At 44.4% G+C, this 25,167-nt stretch overlaps 1 pseudogene; it reads right to left on the bottom strand.

Moving 5' to 3' along the window:
* Positions 1-25,167, bottom strand: part of LOC149863060 (sucrase-isomaltase, intestinal-like) — a 134,652-nt pseudogene that overhangs the window by 81,052 nt on the left and 28,433 nt on the right.

The raw sequence follows: 25,167 nt of genomic DNA on the forward strand, positions 1-25,167 counted from the left end.
ATAAGTATTTCCAAGACTGATGCCAGTGAACTTAAACACAGTGCTGTGTTAGGGCAATTTTCCAGTTTTGCATTAAAGTGGTACATATGGTACAGCCCTGTATGTCAGGATGGTGCTGCCTGTTGCTAAAAGACTGTTAGGACGGGAGAACGTTAGTTGTCTTTCTCAAATCCCATCTTCATATCTGCACCAGGTGGGTGGGCTAGCCTTGGCTAGTCAGATCTCTGCAGTCTATGTACAGAACTAAGTTAGAACCACTGTGATATGGTAATAAGTTGGATCCCTATATGTCCTTGGAACTATGGACAAACACAAATATTTTTGTATGTACATCCTTTGATTCACATAGCGCTTAAAATATAAGCTCTATACTTCATCATCCTTTACTTTAATTAGCATGCTAACCTACTGTACAGATGTATTTACATTTCCCCATTAATTTATGCTGAGTAGATGAAGAAGAGTAGTTCTCAAGAAGTATAAATAATCGCTCATATTTTTATATTAATTATAGGAGATGGAAAACTCACCATTTTAATTAAGTGTGCAAGGTACATTTAGACTATGTGAAGAAACTTACTTTTAGCAGACATAATTATTCCCATATTAAATAATTTTCTTCCAGCTGTGATGTAATTTAACACCTGTACTCATTTTAGGTCTTTAACCTCAAGAGAACAAATCCTTCCTACATTTTATGCAGCTGTAACTCCAGTGAATTCAGTTGAGACAACCTGGATTTGATTTATAGAAAATCTTAAAACAATACAACAGATCAAAGGGTCACCCAAGTCTAGATAGCTCTAAGGGGGGGTCAAAACCATAGCTCTTACCTCCTAAGAACATTCTAAATACTATCTTGTGGCTGGGAGATTTTGGCATTACTGCTCCACCACCCCTTCTGTTGAAACTGTACCACTGCACAGAAAAGAATTCAAGACTAATTGAGCCAAAGAGAGATGGGGCATGACTCTGTAACCTATTGCTCTAGGCAACTGAGTCATTTCAGAATGAGCAATTTGTCCTTGGATGCAGGCCTTTGTCTCTCATTTTCTCATGTGTGAAATGGGATAAGACACTTCCTTTTTTCCTTCTGGTTTATTCAGAGTGTGAATGTTTCCAGGTAGAATCTTTCCTCTAGTCATTTGAATAGTTACAAGAGGCATAGATCTTGATTGGAGCGTCTAAGAACTACTCTAAAACAAAAAAATTGTAGCTGCCATCTCCCACATTTTGACTATCAATCTAGTAGGTCTTTAAAGTATTTGGACATCAGGGGCATTTTTATACATACTCCCAATGCAGTGCCAGGTACTTTTAATTAGTGAGCCGCACTAATTAAAAGCACCCAACACTGCATCAGGAGCAGGTGTAGCAGTGGCACAGCACATGTCAGTGCTGAGAAAATGGCAATGGTGAAGCACATTGAATGTGTTTTATTTCAAAGCATGCTGCTGCCATTTTGTCAGTGCTGCTGTGCACTGCACTGCTGATGCATGTGATGTTTGAGGCTGCCAGTGCATGTCTATTTACCTGCTCGAACAGCGTTGAATAATTGAGTCTGCTCCGATGTGCTGTACATCGGACCAGACTCCCACATCTAAATGCCCCAGAAGTCTACATAAAGTATTTGACCAGAAGTAACTTGCAAAGAACTAGCTGAGGATGAGTAAGTTATGGGCCTAAATAACAGTATATTCGTGGCCAGCTTTACCCTACCTTGGAATCCTTTACTTACATAAGGTATCCCAATTGCTCAGTTTCTTTGTGTGGCAAAGTGGGGGATCCCTGCCTAGCCATCGGCTTGTTTCCCCACATACTTCTGGGCACATTGCCCACCTGTCTCCCCTGCCATGCCTTGTGGTTAATTACATTGTTCATTAAGGTGGGAGGCTGCCTACTGTACCCCCCAACATGGTGGGGTGCTATCCATGGCTCCGTTCCACCTCTATACCGCAACCCAAGCTTTGCAGATGGCATCTAAGGCAATTGGCTCAACTGTCCCCTTTGTCCATTAGATGTGGGCCCCCAATCATGGGACCTTCAGCTTCCGTAAGCCCTGGCCCTGTCTCAGGCCAGTCAGGACCCTGAACTTATTCACTCATCATGGGTGTCCCTCGCATTGGCCCGAGCCCTTTTGACCCTTCTGGTTCTAGCCCCAGCATTGACCAGTCAAATGCCTCAGTTGGGTTTTTGCCCCCTGGCTTCACTTAGGGATTGGGATCCTCCATTCCTAGCTCAGGTCCTCCTGGAAGCATGCTTGGCCCTGTGGGGTCACTCCCCCAGCAGGCTCAGGTGCCTCTAGAAGCTTACTTGGCCTACCCCGCTCTGAGGGTATATGGCTCACCCGAAGGTGAGGGCTTGGGTTTAGGTGCCCCTACTTGCCTTTCACTGGGGTGGTAACTGGCCTGGCATTTCCTGGGGGTTCCCACACCACTGACAGACCCACCAGGCCATCCACTCCTGGCAGGGTGGGGTCATGCCCAGGACCAGGAGCCTCTAAACAACCCCCTATGGCTCGAGCCCTTACCTCCAGGTTGTTGTATACAGCCAAGCAATGTTACTGCCTGGCCTGCCAACAGTGAACTGCCCTGTTTGAACAGGCAGCCATGGATCTAAAATGGCTACCGCAATTAAGCACTTGCTGGCTGCTTGGCTCAGCCCTTAGAGTGGCAGGCACCAACAGTGTCCTGCCACACTTTGTACCACTGCTTTTACTTCATCACGAAATATATAACCACAACAACTAATCTGGAATCTAAGAGTCCAGTACAAAGGGATGAAAAGCAGTCTTATTACCTGAAAGTTAAGAAACAAATATAGGTGAAAAAGGATGCGTAGGTGTAATTTTTACATGTCATATTTGAATCCAAATGTCATACATGAATCCACAAATGAATACAAACAACAACAACTTTTAAAAAATGGTGATTTACTAGGTAGGGACATCAGACCTTAAGTCCTAAATACAAACTACATAGTAGGAATTTCTCCATAGAGAAGAGTGTCAAAAGTCCACAAAAGCACTGTTGAATATGATAAGTCAAGATTCTAGGAGTTTTTTTTATGTAAGTAAAGTTAAATCAGTAGGATTTCTTTCAGTTTTAAAAAAAATAAAATAATACCTAGGTTCTACATAATGTTTTTCCATCAGTAGATCTCAAGCCCTTTGCAAAAATATTTGCTGTGATTACTCCACTTCTTAGAGGTAAAACTATGGCAAACTTTGAAATGCCTTGTCCAAGATCACAAATAGACTACTAACAGAATCAGGAAAAAAGCCGAGTTTCCAAAGTCCCAGACCTGGGCTCTATAGCCACATTGAGACTATAAGTTTTAAACAGGGATTGTATTACATCTTTTTTTCCCCATTTAAAAAAAAATGTTGATAAACTGAGTAAGCAGAAATTTAATATAATAATAGCCAAAATGTTCCTGAACCAAAAAAATCACATTAGCATATTAGCATAACTAGAGGTTGAGAGGAGCACTGGAGATTTGTCATTGCTAATAGGATCTCTATTGTATGGGAGAAAATGCAGGCAAACAAAGGGCAACACTGTCTATAAATTGATGCATGCTTCCTTTAAGCATCCACTGAAAAATTTTATTGGACTACATGCAGAACAAATGTGAAATGACTGCTACTGCTATTTTTCTAGCATAACCACAACAAATCAACAATATAACCCTGCTGCATATCAGGACTTGTCTTCACTTCAATAGTTGACTCAGATTGGTATGTTTTAGTTATTCCACTGGGGACAATTTAGCTCAAGGGAAAGCCAACTACACTAAAAAGCAATGCACAATGTACACAGACTGACTGGATTAGCTGCTCATCAGCCCCAGGCTACTGTACCTTCACTGTATTAGGTACTGGAGTTCCAGCAGTACTCAAACTTCAACCCATCCTCAATCCAATGGGCTGGGCAACATCAGTAAAAAGCTCCAACTAAACAAGAGGTGTGTCTATCTGACATGAGTCAGATTAGGGACAAAAACTAAGGTGCATCTCAAATTGACAATATACCAAAGGCAAGCTGTAAAGAAAAATACCCCAACTGTTTCATGTACAATGAACATACCTTTATATATTCCTGAACAACTTGCTCTGGAGTGTCTCCAAAGAAGATGTAAAAATCTAGAACTCCATCAGTTGGTCTATAAGTTACTGCTGGGGCAGGCAAAAGGACAAAATCTGCCATAAAAAAGAGATTATAAAGATATTGTAAAGTGAATTAGTTTAAGAAAATAAGGAAATCTTAAACTGTTACTTCAACTCAAAATGAGGTTGTGAAGGAGCCAGACAGTGTACCACTTCTCAGTCTCTATAGATATCTGTGTATGAGAAGTAGCCAGATAAAACTGATATTTTTTTATCTAAGAAAAACTGAATCTATACATGAACTGTTCATTACCAATTCAGGCCTTAATCCTGAAATGAAACAGACAGGGAAGACCTGTACCAACAGACTCCTAAATGAGCTTCAGACAAGTTCTATCTAGGTGCTGGAATGAACACACTCCAGGTCTGGGTCTCTATGGGTGCATCTACACATGGATATTTAAAGTGCATTAGCCATTTTTAAGGTATATTAAGGGCACATGTCTACATATGTGCACCCTTAATGCACCTTAAAAATGGTGATTTTAGGCTAATCACACCTAAATTTAATACCTGCATAAGGCAAGTTCAAATTTAGGCGCAAGTAGTTAAGGTGCCTTAATCCATATGTAGGCACTGTAAGGCACCTCAGTCCTATGAGACTGAACAGACTAGAACTGAATGCGTGGGGCCCCGTGCTGCCACTCGGCACTGCCAACAGATGATGTAATGGGTGCTGTTCTTCAAGGCACAGATGCTGGAGCTAGAGAGGAAGTGGTTTTGGCAGGAGCTGTCCCTGTCAGTGTGCAATAAATCAGCAGAGGGGGCAGGAAGCACTAGGACTTCTATCAAAGCACAAGGGACAGGTCCCTCCACAACTCCTTGCAGAGGAAGGGGACAATGCAGCATAGAAAAGGCCTTTCCTATTGGCTTCCCCACACCTCTCCCTTGGGGTGGGTTTGCTGACCAGGCAATGCAGACCTGCAGGAGCAGGACACCTTACTGTCTATCCAAGATTCAGGAACCCTTAGAAGCCTATGCTGGGGCTCATGCCCAAGACAGCAGGCAGGCTGGGACTGCGCCTGCCCCCAGTTCCTGGCACAGCTTCCCCTGCTCCACCCACCTCCATCCTAGGCAAGTGCCTGGCCTCCATGCCAGACTGTGCAGATAGAAGAGGTGGCATCAGTTCCAGGGTCTCAGTGCAGCTCAGCCCAGGCAGGATGGGCTTAGTGCTGGTGGGGGTTTGGCACTGGATCAGTTGGGCCAAGGAAAGAGCTGAGCACCTGCCCGTGTTGCACCCAGACTGGGCTGAGCTTGCAGGTGCCCCAACATATAAAACACCCTCACCAGGACCCGCTGAAAAGGAATCATGAGGCACCCCTCGGCCTCCAGTCATGCTCCTGGCTCATGTCCTGTAACTGGAAAGAGTGTACATGGTGGAGGCCCAGGTCTCAGTACACCAGCAAGAAGGCCACCACTGGAAAGATAACCCTCTCCAGAGTTCGGACCTGGGGAAGCAGAGCTCAGCTGGGGATATAGGGTGGGACATTGCTGAGGACCACTCAGGTCCCCAGCTCTTCTCGGGCCTCAATCGGGATGTATTCTCCCTCCACCATGAGCCCCTTCTCCACTGCATTGTGTGTGCTGGTTGGTGTAGTGCACCTGCCCCCCTCAGGTACTGGTGGTCTAGGCCAGAGGGGCAGGGCCCTTGCTTCCCACCCCCAGCTGTGGAGGAGGCTGAAGAGGAGCCCTTGCCACTGCTCTTGCCTGGATCCCTGATGGTGGCGGGGGGAGCACTGGGAGACTCTCCAGGAGGGGCCTCACTGGGGGAGACTCCCTAGCCCTGCTAGAGTCCTGCTTGCCCCCACAGTGTCGATTACAGTTTTGTCTACCTCCAGAAGTAGACTCTGCCCCCAAGGTGGGGTGTAAGGACATAGGCCCCCTTGGGGGTCTGCCTAGATTCTGTCCCCACTGCAGCAAGCTCTGTGGGGGCATTTGCGCCCCTAGAAGGGTCCTTCCCTGACATTGCTTCTCATAAGGGAGAGGGAAACAAAAAAAGAAAAACATTAATCACAGCAGAGCTAGTGAACCCAAAAGGGGCAGGTTGGGGCTGTGGGGGGAAGGGGGGATGAAGGGGGTTGAAGCTCACTGAGCTAGATCCCAACAAGAAAAAATGGGCAGGCTATGCTTGGGAAAGGTGGGGGAGTGATACACACACACACGGGCTGGGGAAACTCGAGCTGGTTTACAACAAACAACAGGGTAGGGGGAATAGACCACAAGACATACCACACAAAGGCAAAACACACAGGGGAGGCTGCTGAGGCAGATGTAAAAGATGGTTGGAGTGGTGGAGGTGCTTTGTTTGTTGAAGCTCAGTCCAGAAGCCCCTCAGGCCTCCAACCAGGCATTTAGCAGCAGGCAGGAAACAAGGCACAGAATCAGACGCAGTGAGGCAGCTGTGAAGGAGTGCAGAAGCAAATAGTCAATTATGGAAGTAATCCAGTGCAGGGCAGTGCAAGGTGGTGTGGTAGAGAATACCCCTCCCTTCTCCTGAGGGGGGGCAGCAGCTGCTGCCACCTAGGTCAGCCACTAAGGTATGTTTCAAGTAAAGGTGAAAGTGAAGGTGGGGGATGGCCTGCTAAGGCAGCTGGGACAGGGAAAGTGACTGTAGGTCAGCAGTGATGGTGGGGGAAGGGCCTGCAGGCAGCACAGGCCCCCTTCCCAGACTGTCATCTGACCACAGGTTGGCGGTGGGCTGGGCAGCAGGCTGGAACAGGAATGCAAAAGCTGGGGTGTTGATATCATATATTTGGACTTTAAAAAAGCCTTTGACCTGGCATCCCTTGATGTCCTCATGGAAAAATTGGGTAACTGAGGCCTCAACTACCCTACGGTCTGATGGCTGGGGAACTGGCTCCAAGGTTGGACCCAGAGAGTGGTAGTCAATGGAACTGAATCAACATGGCACTCAGTGACAAGTGGTGTTCCTCAAGGTTCTGATTTCAGACCTGTATTCTTTAACATCTTTAGAAATGATCTGGACTCTGGTGTCAGAAGTAGACTGGCTAAGCTCACTGACAACACCAAACTTTGGGGAAGTGTGTCCACACTTGAGGATCCTGGCCAACCTCAATAGACTTTCAATAGACTTTCAAGGTGAGCAGATGTAAACCTGATGGCATTCAATACAGACAAATGTAAGGTGCTCCACCTCGGGGAGAGGGAGGGAAACCCACATCACACTTCCACACTTACAGACTTGGCATTGCTACACTCACTGCACCATGGCCAAAAGAGACTTGGGGGTCATGTTTGACCACAAGATGAACACGAGCCACCAATGCAATACTACAGCTGGCAAAGTGAACAAAACTCTGACTTGCATCTATGGATGCTTCTCAAGCAAGACCCAGGACCCAGGAAGATCTGTACATAGTCTTGGTGAGGCCACAGCTGGAGTATTGCATCTAATTCTGGGCTCCACAATTCAGAAAGGGCATTCAAGGAGAAGCTTGAAAGAGTCCACAAGAGAGTCATGCGCATGATCAAAGGACAAAAGAACAGGCCTTATGAAGAGAGGCTGAGAGCCATGGGACTCGTCAGCCTGGAGAAGCAAAGGCTCAGGGGTGACTTGGTGGTAGCCTATAAGTGCATAAGGGGTGTGCTTCAGGATCTGGGGGAATATCTGTTCACCAAAGTGCCCCAAGGGATGACAAGGTCCAGTGGTCACAAACTCCTCCAAGACCATTTTAGGCTGGACATAAGGAAAAAACTTCTTTACTGTCCAAGCCCACAAGGCCCGGAATAGACTTCCCCCAGAGGTGGTGCAAACACCTGCTCTTGACACTTCTAAGGAACAGTTGGATGCTGATGTTGCTGGGATCCTTTGACCCTAGCTGACTTCCTGTCCCTTAGGCAGGACCCGATGATCTGACGAGGTCCCTTCTGGCCCTAACGTCTATGAAATCTATGAAAATGTTATATAGAATGTGGACTGTAAGGCTGTGTACCAGAGCTTAAGCTGATGCAAATTAATATGATTTTATTTATTCTAAATGGAACTGATTTACAACAGTTGAGGATTATATCCCACAGCTCTTTCCACCCAGAATAAAAAAGAAGCAAATATCAAGTTATATACATTCACAGAGAGGGAGAAAAAGTGGAGTCATCAGTCCAAATGCCCTGAAACATGTGGTTCACATGCAATGAAACAAAAGTGATCTATCCTTGATTTGGGGAATGAAAACACAATCCAAGCTTGAGATTTTGCTGGGACAAAGCCACATCTGTTTTAGCCCATCTCTTGTAATTAAAATTTGCATGGAAGTAATTAACTCCTCCTTCCAAATTCTCTTAAAGATGACAAGTTTCCACCCTTAATGGAAAGTGAGGGGGCTGAAAAATGAGGGATAGAATGGGGACAGGAAGTCCTATGACCCATATCATTACTAATACACTATTAGGCTTTTCATAAATCCCTTGCTACAACGGAAACATCAGAACATCTGCCAGCCACCCATAGGGAACTATGCCAGAACAGCCAAGGAACAGGCATGCCTCATGGCTGCTAGAGGGTGCTTCTTAGGAACAGTAGCTGCTGCATTTGTTCTACAGGGGTAGCTGCAACTCCCCACAATGCACTAGCCCTCTTCAAGTGGAAAGAGGGCTACAACCAGACATCCATGCTGACATAACCCTCAGAGTCCTCATGATTTGCAGTTAGCATTGACTAACTTTCCCCGACTTCTAATGGGGATTTGGGACCAGAATTTTAAAATTAGTTAGCCTCATAAAAATATAAATAGGTGCTTAGTGACAGCTGGTACTTTCAAAAATCTCATTAGATGCCTGTCTGCATTATTAGGCGACTAATACCTTAAAAAGATTGACACTGGTGAAAAAATTATAAAAATGAATGTTACCCTTCCTCCCCACCTCTTTAGGGCTATCATTCAGGACAGATATCATTTACTTTTATGTTTATCTTCTAAACTACTCTGGCAAAACTCTTTCTCAAGTCTTTTGGGAACATTGCCTGAATGAGAACTTCTGCATAAGGGCCACTGGTTCAAAACTGGGAATAAATTCAAACAAAAAGGCTTTTCTGTAACAACTGTCAAGTCAAGGAAATGGGTCTGAATTAAAGCACTTAATGTTTAAGCCTATATCTGACTGCTAAGGCCATAATAAAATAATAAAAATGGGGTTCATTTAACATGAATTTATTAACTTAATTTAAGGACCCTAAATTATCTAAAATATGGTAAATAATATGTCTAGTTTTTATTAATTTTTTTTTGCTCAGTAACAACTAACACTGTAGCAAAACCCCCAATTTTTTTTTTTTTTATTGCATTCCCCCCCTTCCCCAACCATTTATGACTTTTTCTCTCCCTCTCTATTTCCTATAAGCAAGTGAGCTAAGATATAGTATAAGCTTCAGCATTTTATTCTGGTAGCAAGTCATATTTGTTTTGTTTTTTCTCATTCTTTATATTTCATAGCCATTAGGGCTGGAAGGGACCTTGGAAGATCATTGAGTCCAGCCTCCCACCCAAAGGCAGGAAGTCAGCTGGGGTCATAGGAGCCCAGCAAGATAAGCATCCAATTTACTCCTGAAAATGTTCAATGTAGATGTTTGAACCACCTCCGATGGCAGGCTGTTCCAGACCTTGGGGGCTCAGACAGTAAAGAAATTCTTCCTTATGTCCAGCCTGAAATGGTCTTGCAGTACTTTATGACTGTTCAACCTCATTATCCCTTGGCGCTCTGGTGAACAGACATTCCCCCAGATCCTGGTGGTCACCCCTGATAAACTTGTAGGTGGCCATCAGATCATCCCAGAGCCTGCACTTTTGCAAGCGGAAAAGCCCCATGGTTCTCAGCCTGTTGTTGTAAGGTCTATTTTCCTGACCTCTGATCATGCACGTGGCTCTTCTCTGAACTCTCTCAAGCTTCTCCACATCGTTTTTGAATTGTGGGGCCCAAAACTGGACTCAGTACTCCAGCTGCGGCCTCACCAAGGCCGAGTACAAAGGGAGAACGACGTCCCAAGATTTGCTTGGGAAGCATCTATGGATGCAAGCCAGTGTTTTGGTCACTTTAGTAGCTGCAGCATCTCACTGTTCATCTTGTGGTCAATGAAGTCTCTTTCTTTCATAGTGCTAGCCAGGGTAGCACTGCCAAGCCTATAAGGGTGCTGCAGGTTTTTCTTCCCAAGGTGGAGAACCTTGCATTTTTCAGTGTTAAACACCATCAGGTTCTTGTCTGCCCATTTGCTGAGCCTCTCCAGGTCAGCCGGGATCTCCCTCCTGTCCTCAGGTGTGGATGCTTTGCCCCAAAGTTTGGTGTCATCGGTGAACTTGGCCAGTCCACTTCTCACTCCAAAGTCCAGATCATTAATGAAGATGTTGAATAATATGGGTCCAAGAACAGAGCCTTGGGGGACCCCACTGGTCACAGGACACCATGATGATTGACTTTCAACAATTATTACCCTCTGGGTCTGACCATGGAGCCAATTTTCCAGCCAGTGCATCATGGTGGTCCCAAGGCCACAGTTGGCCAGTTTCGCCAAGAGGTGATCATGGGATACCAGATCGAAGGCTTTTCTGAAGTCAAGATATATGACATCAATCTCTTCCCCCTAGTCCCGGTGATAGGTCACTATCACGGAGTGGGGGCTGTGAGCGGCCGTGAGCTCGCTAGCGCCCCCTGCCGTGTCAATTACGGTGATCCAGCCCCCTCAACTCACCCGCCACGTCTTTGATGTTATAGGTTCAAATGGGAGGCTGCCTTTTATCACCCTTGACACCACTCTCTTCTATGTCCCATTCCCAGTGGGGTGCCCCAGTGCACCCCTGCCTTATGGGCGATGCGTGCCTCCTACCTCCCCTTCAGCATGTCCCAAGCCTCGCAGCTATTCCTGGACATTATTATGTCCTTGCTCTCCAACGCCCCTCTCTGGTGCCCCTGGGCTCGTCACGCCCTGGTGCCCCTGGGCTTACTCCACTCCTGGCACCCCCCCTGGGCTCGTCATGCCCTGGTGCCCCTGTCTGGCACCCCTGGGCTTACTCCACTCCTGGTGCCCCCGGGGCTCGTCCCTCCCCGGCGCTCTTGGACTTATTATGCACCCATGCCCTGGTACCCCTCTCTGGCACCCCTGGGCTTGCTACGCACGGCCAGCACCCTAGAGCTTGCCGCATTACATGGGCCCCCCTCTCTCGGCGCCCCTGGTCTTGCCTCACCCAGGCAATGCCCCACCGGGGCCTGTCTTGCATCTTCTATGCACTTAGTCCTCCCTGGGGCCTCTCACCCCTCTCTGAGCTCCTCGCCCTCTCAGGGCCTATGCCGCGCCTCCCCCGCTTGTGTCACGCCCCTCATGCTTGTGCCGTGCCTCACACGCTTCCTCGCCCTCTCGGGGCCTATGTTGCACATCTCGTGTTCGTGCCGCGCTCCTTGCCCCTCTGGGGCTTATGTCGTGCTCCTCGCGCTGCGCGTCCTCTTGGGCTGGGGCCTCAACCCCTGCATGCCGAGCACCTCTCCGGTGCTCGCTCGCCATGCCCACTGCGGCACTAGAGTCCCCAGCACTGTGGAGCCCTCCAAGACCTTTTTCTGGTCCTACACCCGGTTGGGGCTCAGGTGGCCACGGCTGTGCCTGGCCCCCTGGACCACCGTCTCGGTCACCTGCCCTACTATGGCTTCCCCCCCTTATCACGCCCCAGGGCGGGGGTCAACCACCCCAACACGCGCCCCACTGGCGCAAACAGCTGTGACCACCCGGCACCACTCGCTGTCCCCCGCTGGGTACCAGGAACCCGCAGTTTATCAGGGAGCTCCCATGAGGCCTCCTCACACCCCTACAGCCTCACCTGGTCCTCCAGTATTAACCATAACTAAATCAGGAGGCAAACGGCTATAACCCAAACACAAGAAGCCTCCTGGCTCGTAACCCCAAGTCCGTCTTAGTCATGGCCCCTTCTAGGGTTCTCTCTCTCTCCATATCATCATGGGGCCAGTCAGGCTGCAACCATCCTCTCAGCCTCCTTCAGCTCTCCCACAGAGCTCCTACTCTTGCAGCCGCCAGAAGGCTCCAGCCTGGGCTGTTTATAAAGGCACGGCCCTGCCCCCTTCCGGCCACATGACCTGCCTGGTTGCCCCAGCAACCCGCACCTGGGCTCCCTGGTGATTGGCAGTTCTCTTTATTTCCTTCTAGGCACAGGGCACCCAAGTGCCTCATCGTAAAAGGAAATGACATTGGTCAAGCAAAACCTACCCACAACAAAACCGTGCTGGCTATCCCTTAGGATGTTGGTGTCGGCCAGTCCATTAAGGATGGCCTCTTTAATACACTTTTCTAAGATCTTCCCTGGGGTAGAAGTCAGGTTGATGGGCCTATACTTAGCCGGATCCACTTCTCTCCCTTTCTTGAAGATAGGCACCACATGAAGGTATCCATCCTCTCAAGGTGATCCTTTATGAGGTCAGCATTAATGGAGGGCAGGGAATCTCCCTCACCCGGACTGCCCTGTCCCATGCTGGGCATGGACGTCCCATGGGACTGATGAAAGACCGATGCAAAGTACCTATTTAATAGGTTGGCTTTTTCCTGTCAGTTGCCCCATCTGGTCCATCAGGGATCCAATGTTGCCTTTGCTTTTCCTCTGGCTCCCCACATATCTGAAAAAGGACTTTTGTCCTTGATGCTCAAAGCTAGTTGGAATTCAGTTGCAGCCTTGGCTTTCCTGGTTTGCTCCCTGCAGGATCGGACCAGTGCAGAATAATCCTCCCTGGAGGTGAATCCCATCCTCCATCCTTTGTAGGCCTTTCTTTTTAGCCTCAGGAGGTCTGCTAGTTCCCCGGAGAGCCAGGGGGGCTGCTGTGCCCTCTTGCTGCCTTTCCTCTGAGATGGAATAAAATTAGCTTGTGCACTGAGGATTGCTCCCTTGAGGAGCAACCACTCTTCTTGAACTCCCTTCCTCCTGGGGTCATGGTCCCTTAGGGCCTCACTGACAAGCCTCCTGAGCTTTTCAAAGTCAGCTTTCCTGAAGGCAAGGACTTCTGTGTTGCTGACTGACTTGCCAGCTTTACGGCGAATGGTGAAGGTGATCAGCTGGTGGTCGCTGTCACCCAGCTTCCCATTGATCACTAGGTCTCCCATTAGGTCATCCCCATATATTGTATAATTATTATGTTTATATTGATTTTTACTGTTATATATCATTGTTTTGCTGATACTATATGATTTAGGCCTACATATGTAAGTTAGCATAAGTCATGTCAAGTCTCCATCTTGTCCCCATTCCCTGTTGTGTAACTTATGACTCGTACCTACCTCTCCTATGTAACATGGTTCCTGAATGAATGGGGATGAATGAGGGTGCTGGAGAGACAATGGCAGTAAGTCTAAAAATAGCTCCCTCTGAATGACTAAACCATCAAAACCAATACCTGAACCAATGACCCAGCCATTGGAACCACCCTCAGCATTCAAGAAACAAAAGATGAGGCAACTCTTCATTGTGCCAATGCTGCACATGCTCAGTAAGAACACCTGAAACCCTCTGGAACAGTTCTGACATTGCCTGGACATGCCCTCCCCATAGGAGATCATAGGAGAGGTAGTCTGCCCCATAAAAAGGAGTAGTGAAGACTGACTGCTTGGGATGCCCTCTTCATCTGGACCAGCACCACGTCACGCAGCCTATCCACCCAGAGGCCCTGCCAGTGACCTCCTTTGGGACAACACCTGCTGGACAAAGACCCCTTTCCAGCCTGGATAGGTAGCTATCACCCCACCCTCTCTTCAACCAAGGACTTGGACTGTGTTTCTCTTCCCTTCCTGGACCCCAACCCTTCCACTGAGTCTCTTTCTCTGCTGTGACTGTGAGTGTTTTTGTTTGTGTGTGTGAACCAATAACTTCATGGAACTGTGTAGTTTGTTGTCTGTTTAATAAACCTGTTATTTTGAAACCCTGAGTTGGGTTTTTGTCTGTTTTCTAACCGTTCCCTCCTTGCCATCACTTATCTGTCCATCCCCCCACAAACTCCCACCTGTCTGCCTCAGTTTCCAGCCCCAAGCTCCCAGGTTTCTGCTTCAGTTTCTTTCCTGGCTGTCTCCACTTTGTAACCCTGGGGCCACTTGACCTTAAGTAACCCCAAGCCACAGTTCCTCTGCCCAGTTCTTCAGTTCCTCTAGTCTACCAGTTCTAATCCCAGTTCCAGCAACTTTCACTCCCTACACTTTCTCTCTCACCTTAACCTTCCCTCACGTATCCCAAGTACCCCAAACACACATACATACCATACCATCCAAGTTAGGAACTCACCTGGACATAAGGAAAAACTTCTTTACTGTCTGAACCCCCAAGGCTCCCTCCAGAGGTGGTACAAGCACCTACTCTGGACTCATTTAAGAAGCGTTTGGATGCTTATCTTGCTGGGATCCTTTGACCCTAGCCAATTTCCTGCCCCTGGGGCAGGGGACTGGGCTCGATGATCTCCCAAGGTCCCTTCCAGTCCTAATGTCTATGAAATCTATGAACCTGACAATTTACCAACACCTAATGATACTTAGCTACCTATATATAAACAGTACCTCATTACAGCATTGTCAATTTCCCATGTTCAAAGATTTGTGGTAATGCCATATATATTAATAAACATAGCTAAAATATATTTCATAGATTTCATAGACATTAGGGCTGGAAGGGACCTCGGGAGATCATCGAGTTTGTCTACAACCCGAAGAACAGAAGAGGTCAGGGGACACAAGTTCAGACACAGCGAAAAGTAAAAAATTAGCATTTTTTTTTTTAACTAGCACCTCATGTTTGGCAAAACATACTTTGCAGCATAGAGAGTCAATATTCTCTCTGAGTAAACATAGTCATCTTGTTTATTTGGGTTCTGATGGTCCCAGGCTTTGACTCCCACCAAAACAAGCATGGAATGGTCAGCAGTTTAAATGGCAATTAACTCATATTAGCCAGGACTGTCCTAGAACAAAGTGTTATCTCAGATACTTCCCAGGTACTTAAACTGGCACAATGGGCTCATAGGCTTGCAGGTTCACAAGATGAAAAGGCTTTGTCCTGAGAGAAATACAAGGTCTTGTTTTATCCTCAGTTAAGAAGTCATTGTGGTCAGGTAATTGAAAGTACAGTACTGTTTGCCTTCTGTGTTGCAGTGTCAGGAAAGCTTGGAACAAGGCCTAAAAAGAGGATCAAAATTGCTAACCATCACCCTGTTTTATAATCATTAGAAAATAAGAGTTAAGAAAATCAGTTTGAATCCAGATACATTCATGAAATACAACTTTGCCTCTATTTACTTAGCTTTGCTAACATTACACAGAAATGCAGGTGCCATTTCCAGTGTATTTTCACATCACCTCTTTAAGATGGTATATGTTTAATACAGTAGCAAACTGATAACTTGTCCAGTCTTCCACAGCATTTCAAACAAACCTAACAATCAAAAATTCCCAAAACGTATTCTGCAAGTACCTTACCCTCCATCAATATAATGTATTATTCAGCAATTCTATCCAATGGTTACAAATCTCTAGATAAGGTTTCAGTAGGCGTTGATGAACAACTTGTGAAAAATATTTCCTTCATTGTGGAAGGAAAACACCCAATATTTTAAAAAAACAATTTGACTTCAATAACAATTCAATGAGGATCTTCTAGAAGAGGTGAATTCTGATACTTCTGGCTTTGCAAGAAAAGTGGGTCTCTGAAGTCATGAATTTCATTTTGCACAGATCACACAATGTTGGAATGATGCCATGAACCACTGAGGTTACCTCCTAGTAGTTCCAAGTAAGATGTACAAAGTGGGAAGTCAGAGTAACTGCAAATTACAAGCTTGTCTTACAACAATGTAATTCCAACACTTCCCATAGCTGTTCTACTGTACTGGGAATGGAGAATCATATTAGAGATAGTACATAACTGCTCTATCCAGAGAGCTGTGCTTTGCAAAACACCCAGATGGGGAAAAAAAAAAGACTCAAGGCATAACTGAGGTAAGAAATGATTTCTACAGGCTACCCCACCCATTTCACTTCAGCATCCACAATTCCTAAATCATCCTTGATGATTTCACAGTTTCTCTCATCTTATTTTTGACTCGTTTTCTGAAACTTTGCTGTTCTCTTCTGAACTTTCTCCAGCTGTTAAAAATGTTATGCCCAAACTGATTACGCCATCAAGGACCTGACTCATATCAATTATAATTAATACACCAGAATGGGGATGACAATTCTATTTAATGACAACTTGCTAGTTTTTGAAATATGTACTCTTTTCAAAATGAGTTGAAAATAGTCCTGTGTTGAATGGTGTGTGCACACATGATAACAGCACTCACTTAGGATATGGGAGCAATGAAGTTCAAGTGTTTGATTCAGAACATGGTCTTTCATTCCAAATCACTTTGAATCAGACACAACAAGGACTGAAGCCTGGAATGAAATGATTCATTTCATGTTAACTTTTTCCATCCTTCGTTTAACCTTTTTGTCAACATTTCTGAGTTGGGAAAATTATTGAAACGGATCCCTTCCCACATAGACTTTTGGTTTCCTTGAATCAGCAATTTCTACTAAAACAAAACTGTCAAAAAAATCCCAACCCACTCTGGAAACACAATCATAAACACAGCTTAACTCTGTACTTAATCTAAAGTAATGGTTGGTTTCCTTCAGCAAAGCAGCCCAAAGCAAACGGAGCTTATTAGTGAAGCTGACCGTGAGACTTTAAACTTGGCTTCAGCTTTAATAAATTGAAGGTTGAAAGAGGGCCTACAGGAAATTCAGCCTTTCTTTTTGTTGAAATCAGAACAAAACTACAAGTACGATCGACTGAGTTGACAAACCATTAGCTATGCTTAAGCAACATGCAGTTATCCCAAGCGATCCAAGATTTCCCTTTCTGGTTATTTACCTTACATTTACACCAAGACAATTGCATCCACTGTAGATTTTATGACACCACTGTAGATAAAGCAATACTGTTTTTATGTGCAGACTAGTCCTTAGATTATTAAACAAACAAACTTTGGAATTAGCAATTAACTATACATTCATGAGTCAATACAATGCCCATAGTCTAGTCTCGCTACCATTTTAATTCTCTTTTTTTATCTTGACCTTAATTTCTCTGTAATATTAGTAGTATAATACTTAGCAGTTATATAAGGTTTCATGGCAGAACCCATAGCTGGCGAACCTTGGCACAGCTCCACTAATTTCAGTTGGGAACTTGTGCATATTTTTATAGACCTTAACAAATATTAATTAGAAATATCATGGAAACACAATATATATATATTTAATTAAATTACTTCAATCATTAGTGTATCTCAAGCCAAGGTGGTAACTGACCTAAGCTTTAGCTGTTATTTGGTGTACTTTAGAAGACGTAGAATGAAGTTACTAGACTTGTTATCTGTCTTAGATGATTAACTGTTTTATAATAGTGGCAAGTTATTCCCACTCCTCAATTTCCTTCTCAAAGCAGGACTTTGAATTTTGAGCAGAATCCTCATGAGTTTCAACTAGATGTGGAGGTTTGGTGGTTTCCAACATTCGAGCCTTTTTAAAACAACAGCTTCATCTGAGATAATGAAATATAACTCCATTTCTTGCAATATCTGATATTTACAGTAAATTCAGTGGTTTATAGTAAATCTATGAAAGATGGAAGAAAATGTAAAGTCTTTCTGTAGTTCACAGTACACTATAATTCAGACATTTGCTTTTTCCAAATCAATTCCCTTGCACTGTAGCAAAATCCCCAGTTTTTCTTTTTATTTATTTAAAAATACATTCCCTCCCCTTCCCCCACCATTTCTGACTTTCTCTCTGCCCTCTCTATCCCTTATAAGTAATTATAAGTAGTCATAGGTAAGCTAAGTTCTTGTATGCTATTATTGTAATGAGTCCCTTCTTATATTGTAAATAGTGTTCTGTTATGTTTCTATTGAGTTTTTTACATTTTTATATTCATTATATTGTATTCCTATAATTTTTGCAGTGATTTTTATATTTCATATTAATACGGTATGGTTTAGGCCTGTGTCTGTAAAGTTAACCAAAGTAAGGTCAAGTAATACCAAATTTCTATTTTGTATGTCAAGACTCCATCTTGTGTCCCCTGCCTGGGCATACAGTATGTTGTAACAGTGACTCATGTCTAACCAGTCTCATGTAAATTGGTTCCTGAATGAATAGGAATTAATGAAGGTGCTTGAGGCATAATGGTAGTAGGCCTCTACTGAATGATCAGTAACGACTGAACCATCAACTCAATGACCCAACCACTGCCTTGCATTGACTCACCCAGGAACCACAGACCTCACCCAGGAACAGAGACAAAACCCAGCATTTGAAAGATAAAGAAAGGAAGCCAACACTTGAAAGACAAAGACCCTACAGAAACCAGCAACACCACCATTGCATCCCACCAGACAGTGACAATACCTGGATCTGCACGTATGCATCTGAGCAGGACTGGCCTTGCCTGGGCATGTCCTTCCCATAGGAGACACAGGTAGCCCACCCCTATAAAAGGGGTGGTAGAGTATGACCTCCTTGGGACACCCTCTCCATCTGGACCAGCACTATGCTATACCACCTTTCCAACCTGTGGTCCTGCTGGTGACCCCCACCCCCAGACAACATCTTGCTGGAGAAGAGCCCGACTGGCCATCAAGGATCAATCTCAGCCTGGGATAGGTAGCCATCATCCACCTTCTTTCCCCAAGCAAGGGACCTGAACACTGTCCCTGCACAGCTGGAACTCAAGTCCCTCCATTAAGCCTTTCCTCTCCTGCTACCATTGTGTACGTGTGAGAACCAATAACTTTGTGGGGCTGTATAATGCAGTGCCTGATTAATAACACTTAATTTGAAACCCCGAGTTCAGTTTTTGTCTTATTGACCTCCTGGCCCTCCACCTGGACTTCCTAGCTTTCTCCCTCAGTTCTTTCTGCCTCTCCATTTCCAGCCCCAACCTACCAGCTTTCTGTCTCTCCATTCCAACCCCGATCTTCCAGCTTTCTGCCTCTCCTTTCATCCCTTATTTCCCAACTTTCTGTCTCTCCTTTCAGCCTCTATCTCCCAGCTTTTTGCCTGTCCATTTTCCAGCTGTCTCCTCCTTGCCACTGGGCTTTTTCCCTTGCTTCCACTCAGGCACCAGGTGACCCCAAGTGACCCTGAGTAACCCCTGGGGCACTGTGACTCCAAGTAACTCCAGCACTGTGACTCTGAAGAATCGTGGGGTCCCAAAGTGACCCTGAGTAACCCTGGGGCATCTTGACCCAAGGTAACCCCAAAGGCACCTTGATCTCAAGTAACCCCAAACACCAAGTTACCCCAAATGCCCCCTAATGTTAACACACAGCCACAGAAGTGCATGTTTGCATGTCTGTATATGTGTATGTGAACTCATAGTGGTGGGTGTGTGTGTGTAATTTGTATCACACCCTCCTATCTAACAGTGCAATATTGAGATCCCAAGTGTTGATCTGGTGTGTATCAAGTCAACAGCACTAAATTATCTACTGTCCTGCCCTATGCCCCTGTTTAAGGCATCATGAACTACTGACTGAATGTTTAAACTCATATGCTGTCCAATTCATAATACTTCACTATGAAGAAATTTAACCTCATTTGCATAAACAATACTAATAATAACCTAGATTAATTGCTGATGGATTAAACTTGAATCTATTAATAACCTCAATTTATCCCAGCATTTTGACAGGGACTCATTCTTTGATATATTTAATAAGCATATTAGCTGTGACACTTCCCTGCCATGAGGTCTCAGATTTATACAGAGTTAACTGATATTCAAGAGTTTCAAGATCTTATTAGAAGCACATCTTAATCTCAAATCTCCTAGGGAAGGAACCTCAAGGGATCATCTAGTCTAACCCTCAGCAATGAGGAAGTCTCAAAATATACCTAAGCCATGCCTAGCAAATGCAATAAAATTCTGAATCTTCACACGCAAATACTCACATGTGATTCATTAAGCATTGGGAAGACCTTTGTCCATGTTATAGCTCCCTTTCATTTGTCACACAGAGGAATATTAGCAGCATGGAAGGGGCAGATCCTGTGCTTTCTGTGATACTGCCCAGTGCCTGGTGTCACAGGAGCACCATTTTCTGAGAACACCAACCCCAAGAAAAGTTTGGCTCGGCACCCATAGCCCCAGGGAGGGGCATGCTCAGTGCATACAAGGTCTTCTGAGAAGTTAACTGCCCAACTGTAATCCATGCGTGCTGAGCATGTGCAAAACTTGGCCAAATTTGTGTGATTTCTGCAAAAGCAAATATATCCCCCCAACATAAAAAAAACCCTGTGATATTTCAGCTGCTTGAAAGATGGATATGATTGTATATTTTCATCATTTGACTATTTCAGCTCCTTCAGAGTTAGAAGAAGCAAAAGGTCTTCAACAAAATTAGATTTATTTTGGCAAAGAATGAAAGTGAGATTGTTTCTTAAGCATAAACAACGTATTTTCCCATTGTTTCTCTCAATGCAAAGAACTAAAAAAACAAAACAAAAAAAAATCAAAACAACCAGTAAACAAGGTTTTAAACTTATCTGAAGACACTGTGGTCAAGTCTGCTTACAATACTACAGATGTTATCAATGTAATTATTTGAGACTAAAGCCAAAATGAATATAGTATTCAGTAGTAAACCTCTGCACCAGTAGTGCATTAAAGTCTGCATCATTCTTAAGTTTCAAAGCATTCTGTACAATACCATATGAAATATATCTTTCACCAATACTCAACCATTAGTTTAAATTAAATCCATAAATATCTTATTTTGGGCCTTCAAGGTTTCATTAAAACCTGCATAATTAGTTTTCCAAGAAAGCAATGGTACAAATAATTCATTTGCATAAAAGCTGATCTTTCTAACAATATCTAGAAAGTTTACAGGAATCGTTTTCACTAAGACACATCACTAGTAATCTTCCAGAGTTGTGCAAGACTCTCAGTACAACAGGACGAAGCAGGGGAGAGAAGGTAAACTCTGTATGCCATCTTGCATAAGAACAGAGCAGAATGCTGGATCTGCCTTCACAAAGTATTTAGAGTAAAATAGACTGTATTATATATCATCAGTCTGGTACAGATGGTCTCATCCTTAAAGCAAGAGGATTGACCAGGATGATTACTGTGTTTGTCCAGGTAGACTATAAAGCAACAATCTGTTTCATTGAAATTAATGGGGATTGTGCATCTAGGTCTCAAAGCAGCTTTAAAAATCTTAGCCAAATCCTTTGCATGGATTTAAGTTTGCATGAGTATGGAAAAGTCCTTCCTGCATACTTCTAGCCAAATCCTGTCATTGGATACACTTCAGCAGGAGTCATGTGAGTGCAATAGAGGGCAGTAAAGGGCCTGACATGAATGTCACCACAGAGTTTGTGCTCAGCCTAATGTATTATATACAGCCTGCTTTCCTCAGAATATTTATAAAACTAATATTCTTCTTAAAAATGATTCTATTTATCATATTGTTCCTAGTCAACCAAGTATAAAATTGTAATGTAATCCTAAAATGTTTGCTGTAAGGTAAGGCCAAGATATTCAGTGGCCCCATTCAGCTTGTTGATGAATAAGAAAAGCCTTTTGTTTACAGGACTCTCTTTTAAACACGCACATATCAATTGTACAGGCTTGTAATATGAATTAAGGCATTGGCTTACTGTTGACTCAAAGGAAAAAAAGGATGAAGGCTGCCTTTGCCTTTAGAAGACTCCTCTCTCCATACTGCCAGGGCTTGACCCTTCACAGCCCAAGCATACCACTTCACTGGCTTGGCTACCGACAAACTGCGGCCTTTGTGTACATATTTATGTGTCAGGCTTGTTTAAGTCTCAGCACCACAAGAATTATGCTTTAGGACTAAGTGGAGATTTTCTATCTGCATCTCTCCTAGATATTTGGTCTTGATGTACTTCCCAGTTCTTTATTTCAAATGAAACAGAAAATAAGCGAGTGATGACATGTGATGACGTGCATTGACTAATGATGTCAGGCCTTTTTCATTCGCTTCCCCCTCTACACCCAATGGACTCCGAGAGGAGTCTTCAATGACTCCACTCCACCTGAAGAAGACCCCCGCAATAAGACTCTATAAGACTGAGAAACTTTTTTCAACCTACCCACTTCACCATTGCAGACCATCGTACAGATTTGTGTGAATGTATCCTCTTTGCCTCTCAGTGCCCCTCCCCACCCTTCCCCACCCCTGGGCTTAGTTGGCTAACTTTGTATTTTTTGTCACCTAGTTGTGGTCCCTTCCTCATCCCAACCCTTCTTATATTCGTCCCTCGCTCGCGTGCTCTGTATGACTCATCACATTTACTAATAAAATTCAATCTGACCCAGCACCCTACCAAAGTGATTTGGATAGTTACACCCTTCCTACTTAAATTCCACTTAGAGACAAGATCATTCTTCCTCTCTTACATCATTGTATGGTGTTAATATTGTGAGTAGAGTACCCTCTCTTAGCTTAAAAATCTTCCAGGCAACCTGCATGATAAATTTGAGTCTATGGAGCAAAGTCCCCATGATTCTGCTACCAATCTCCTGCTGTTCATTTTTCCAGTGCTATTAGCCTGTATAAAATCTTACAAATAACATTAATTTTAAAAAGTGTACAAAATCATTTTACCTTGAAATGAAAGCAATTTGCTGTCTGATATTCTCCAATGAGGAGGACTGTAAAGATATAATTTCCAGATACAGAAGGTGAAGGCAGCCTTGTTAATGTAGCTTCAAATCCTTAAAAGGAAAATAATTAATGTTGGGATGGAGATTATTTCTTGAGGACAGCAGCTTACCTGTATTTGTGGATTTTAGACCCCCTGTCATTTGGTACCCACGACTTCTAGAGACGAAACACCAGGGTATGCTTATGTCATTCTGTGGACTCCAGCAACAGCCACGCAGTGTACGTAGGCTCTGATTAAAGCACAAGTAGAACTTGATTACATGTATAGCATTGATTAGCTCCAAATTATATTCTGGACAAAAGAAAAAAGTGCTTGACAGGAACTTTAAATATCAACTACCCTTATTCTAGCTTTCATAATTGCTCTGACACCATCAAGTGATTTTTGTGCCTCACTGCATAACATAACCATAAAGTTCCTTTTCTAAATTCAAGTTCAAAAACAATTGAATCAGTGCAGGGAAAGAAAATGTTTCCTAGACTTTCACCATCCCTTCTTAAAATACTTCCAATTCATTGTCTCTGTGTGCATTTACACAAGATGCTTACCGCAAAGTTGCCCAATTAGTTTCACAGTAAGGTGTCTCTATGTAAATGAGTGGTGCTTTTAGGCCAAAGTTAACTAATTAACTCCACTGTAGGATAGTACTGCCCAACACAAGCAGTATTCTATGGCAGAGTTATTTACTCTACTGCAACACATATGTAGATGACTGGGGCTGGCTGGGGCCCCAAGGGTGCTACAGTGAAGTCCTGCCTGCCACTAGCCCTGCACAGTAGCACCCTTGTGCCCCGGCCATCCCCTCTACAGCATGCTGAGCCAGGCAAGAGCAGCCCCACTCTGGCAGGCTGATTCCCTGGGCCTGCTGCCAGCCAGGGCTCTACTTCCCAGTCTCAACATGCTGCAGTCCTGGGTGCAATAAACCCTGTTGTGATATGAATTGGAGTTTTATGTTGCATTGATATTCACATGTAGAAATGCCCTCTTTGTAACTCTTCCCAATTTTCCAAAATATATCAGAGAATAATGAAATATTCCAGGGAGTCTCATTCTTAGATTTCATGCTCATTTAGGAATATCCAATAATCTTACATATGGTTAAGTGAAACATCTGAATATACACCTGAACCAAACCTAAGTCCCAAAAGTTTTGTGCTTCCTTTATGACTACTGTTTGCTTTAGATGAAGCAGGCCTAGCTGGGCCAAGTACCTGATATACCACACATGCCCCTGATCCCTGGCTAAGGCAACTATCTTGGTTCTCTGCAGCCAGATTTGCTGCTCAAAGTACCACTCACCCCCTTATAAGTGCACTTTCAGCCTCTAGCTGCGGGCACACTGTTAGACCCCCAACTTCATGAGGTGTCCAGTGACTAGGGAGACGACAATCCAATTGCTCATGAAGCTTATTACTCATTAGCCAGAGCAAGCAGGGAGCAAAAACCAGCACACATTGCTCACAACAGCTTTATTCAGAGTGGAGACAGCTTTGGAGTAGGGTCCCAAACAACCAACAAACCGGGGACGTGCGTTGAACAACAGTTCTTTACACATTTTATACACCTTGGTGCATGCTTATTAACAGTCACTCCACCATCACTCCTCCTATGTTCTCCCCTTCTCTCCTCCCATGTCAAGCTCCACCTCTGTTTACTGTTTGCTTCATCAGCATGGGATTGCCTATGCATTTTACTTATTTACATGTCTTTTTCCTATGAGTGCATGTCCAAGACCTTGACTTTACTTCTTCAATCAATGGGCAGAATTTGACCAAAACCTGGAAGCTGCTGGAGGCTTCTTCACCAATCACCATTCTCCTTTTTACATATGTTTATCTTGGATTCTGTTACCAATTATGTCTTCTTTTCCACATTCCAGTCTGGTTTTCTATCCCAGGTTGTACCATCTTCACATTCCTAAAACTTCACCTCATTCACAGCACGCAGACTCGCACAGACTTGCTGCTTTTTCCTCAGAAAATGGTTGACACAGTTAAGATGGTTACTTAGCATAAGCGAATGGCTGGCTTAGATATTGCCTTGTGGTTAGCAGTTTCTGCTAGGCCACAGGTAAAGCCTTGTATTCAGGTGCAAATCCAGTGCTCCCCAAAATCCAAATATAGTCACCCTAACACTTGCCTGCACATAGCCTTAGTCGCTTCTGGCAAGTCTCACGTTCACTGCTCTCTGGTTCTTCTGGCTTCTGATCGTGAATCTCCCCTGAACTTCAGTGCTGGCCTTGCTCTCTGGTTTCCCTGGCATCCAGTCTTGG

The sequence above is a fragment of the Crocodylus siamensis genome, chromosome 6 (genome assembly GCF_052110815.1).
Source record: "Crocodylus siamensis isolate JL-2025a chromosome 6, ASM5211081v1, whole genome shotgun sequence".
NCBI classification, from domain to species: Eukaryota; Metazoa; Chordata; order Crocodylia; family Crocodylidae; genus Crocodylus; species Crocodylus siamensis.